Raw genomic sequence first — 3210 nt, 5'->3', positions numbered from 1 at the left:
CTGTAAACTTAGATTTTTCAAAACCTACTTGAATTAAGGTTCTTAAACACTTCAACCTCCTCTCTGGCCCACTGACCAGAGGTAGTGGAGAAAGAAGGCCAATGGGAAAAGGGGATTGTGGACCTGTTTAGAAGTAGTTCTTTGGGACAATTCCAATCTTTGTTGTAGGGATATCAGCAATTCAGTCCAATAGCAAATGCAAGCACGAATCGGCAGCAGCGCCATCTGGTGGAAATCGCGAAGCCCTGCAGGAGCAGCAGGAGCCTGCAGGAATACCACGAGAAGCTCTTTGGCATGTAGCAATGTAAAAAACATCCTCTCGCTGTCCGTGGAGTTATATTTATGTTCTTTCTAAACATCACCCACCTTCTCAAGTGTCTGCTCCAGCAAAACATCAAATGTCCTCTCACAAGACAGATTCCAGAAAGACATAACTGACTTTCCAACGAAACCAGAAAGACCCAACCATAAAATTAGTTATTGCTTCATAACTATAATTTTGCCACCATTGTAATTGTGCCACCATTGTAAGTCATAGTGTAAATATCTGATATGCAGGATGTTTTTTGATATTCAACCCCTGTGAAAGGGCATTCAAAACCAGTGAAGGGGCTGCGACCCACAGGTTGAGAACCACCGTTTTGTATTTTGGCAAGCACAAGTATGCTGTGAAGAGCTCTCTGCTGTCTGTGTGAGGGCACCGTCGGTGTGCAGTCTGGATCCGGGTTAGACAATTTGCATTAATTAGGGTTTGCGTGGAAGATGAAAAGTCATGGAGTTTGGAGGAGGGGCACGGAGAGCCCCCAGTCCACCTCACAGCATCGCTGCTGGTCCTCCAGGATCTAACTCCTCAGCAGCTCTTTCTAAGGCTCAGGCCTTGATGCTCCCTTCTTCTCCCTCAGCTCCCACTCCTTTGTGAGAGTTCTCAGGTCTCTGGGCTTTAGCCACCACACCCTCTCTGCTAGCATTTCCTACTTCTGTAACTCTAGCTCTGAAGTCTGTTCAGGGTTTTCTGCTCACATCCAGGTGCCCATCCAACTTCAAGGCGAATGCACCCACACAGAAGCTTTGTCTAGTCCCCAGTCGCCACTAACTCTGGTCCTTCACACCCTTGTTGTTCCATTCAGACAACGTCTCCATCCAGATATCTAAGAAGTATCCTGTTGACATTTCTCTCCATCATCCCCAGATCTCACTTATTTGTCATTAGGTACAAACAGTTCAGAGGCTAAATATCCTTCAGGTCTGTTCCATCTTCCCTGTCATTCTGCCACAATTTTAGCCCGCACTTTGTCACTCCTACCAGATCTGTCACCACAGCACACAAACTGCCTCCTACAAATTCTGTATTGGCTGAGAGTCTCCAAAGAAATAGAATCTACAGGGTACCTCGAGGGAGTTTATGGAGAAGCCATGTGCAACTGGGAGCAGAAAGAGGCCAGAGCTGGGAGGAAGTTTAGAGGCTCGGTGACAAACACTGTACAAACTGCTGTGAACTTTCATATCGCAGGCTTTGGGGTCATCCACACAGCATGGGCCTTTTCTGTTCATGCTCTATTTGTTACATGTGGGCCTTGGTGGCAAAGAGCCTCCAGTCTCTGTGCCAACCATTCCTTTAATATGCTAATGTTGACCTCACTCACCATGGTACTCCCCTGCCTCACACCAGTTGGGTAGGATTCAGCTTCAGTTTGGAATCAAAGAGGATCCGTTCGCGAAGCTCACAGAAAATTGTATGTGGGGCTTTGTCTCTATTGATTTGTTCTCTTGTTTTCTTTCCAACTTCCAATAAAAGCTCTCATGGTGTAGCAGAAATGGCTCAGGCACCACAGCTCAGCAGCCGGATCCCTCAGCAAGCCCCTAGGCTTTTTTGAAAACACATTTAACCCCCTCTCAGGGTGCTTGCTGTCAGCTTGGCCAGGACTGGAAGCCTGGAATTCCAGATTTTGACACTCTCAAGTCTTGGCCTGAGTTCTGTGGAGCCCTCTCCCTTGGCTTCTCCTCTGGGTTTTTTGTTTTTTTTTTCTTTCTCCCCTCTGCGTTTATGTCTCCAGTTCTGTTATCCACCAGAAGACTTTAAACATCTTGATTTGATTCAGATTGCCCTTTTGCATTTCTATAGGAGAATTTTATTATAACAAATTATAACAAATACATATTGTTATATACATAAATGTATAACAAATAACAAATATAATTTTGTTATAACAAAATTATAACAAATTTTCCTCAGTCTTACAGTTCCATACTAGCATGTCTTAACCCCAGAAAAGCTTTAGAGTAAAATCCCTGGTATGACTTACCCTCCTCTGTTTCCAAAACCATTAAATAACTAACTCCACCTTGGCACGGGTTGATAACCCACACATGAAGCACAGCAGTTTTACTTTCTGTGAAGATCAGCAGGTGTCACAAATCACTTGTTCTTTACTGTCACCTCCCAGTTAAGTGCCTTGGGTATCTGATTAACATTTCCTCTGCCTCCTCTAGAAAGCTACCAGGTGTGAGGTCCGGGACTCCATGTTTCCTCTAATGAGTGGTTGATTTGAGTAACCATATAGGGGCAGGGCAAAGTCACTGGAATAACCAGGATGACCAGAAATGGCTACAGGAAATACAAAACAGTAAATAAATTCAAACCAGCAGACACTCACCCATTTCTGGTCTGTTTAAAATACAGGCCCGGCTCTTCCCTGGGCTAAAGGCTATCCTTGAAGCACTTTCGGATCAAAGGAGACAGAGTGGGTGGGGTAGAACAAGAAGGTTTGATGAAGGACATTGGTGCCTACAGTAGACTCTGCTGCCAAATAGAGACAAGTGTCAGGCTTCCGTGCCCTGGTCTCAGAAGCCCATCTGCTAGCAGGAAAGGGAGAAATGGCCCACCAGTTCATTTTCTAGGAATTTCATATTTCATATTCCAGACATTCAGGAAAAAGTCATATAGCTAGCTGTCTTAGTCAGGGTTTCTACTCCTGCACAAACATCATGACCAAGAAGCAAGTTGGGGAGGAAAGGGTGTATTCAGCTAACATTCCCACATTGATGTTCATTACGAAAGGAAGTCAGGACTGGAACTCAAGCAGGTCAGGAAGCAGGAGCTGATGCAGAAGTCATGGAGGGATGTTCTTTACTGGCTTGCTTCCCCTGGCTTGCTCAGCCTGCTCTCTTATAGAACCAAGACTACCAGCCCAAAGATGGCACCACCCACAA

The sequence above is a fragment of the Mus pahari genome, chromosome 13 (genome assembly GCF_900095145.1).
Source record: "Mus pahari chromosome 13, PAHARI_EIJ_v1.1, whole genome shotgun sequence".
In the NCBI taxonomy this organism is placed as follows: domain Eukaryota; kingdom Metazoa; phylum Chordata; class Mammalia; order Rodentia; family Muridae; genus Mus; species Mus pahari.
Note: the sequence above shows the minus strand (reverse complement) of the source record.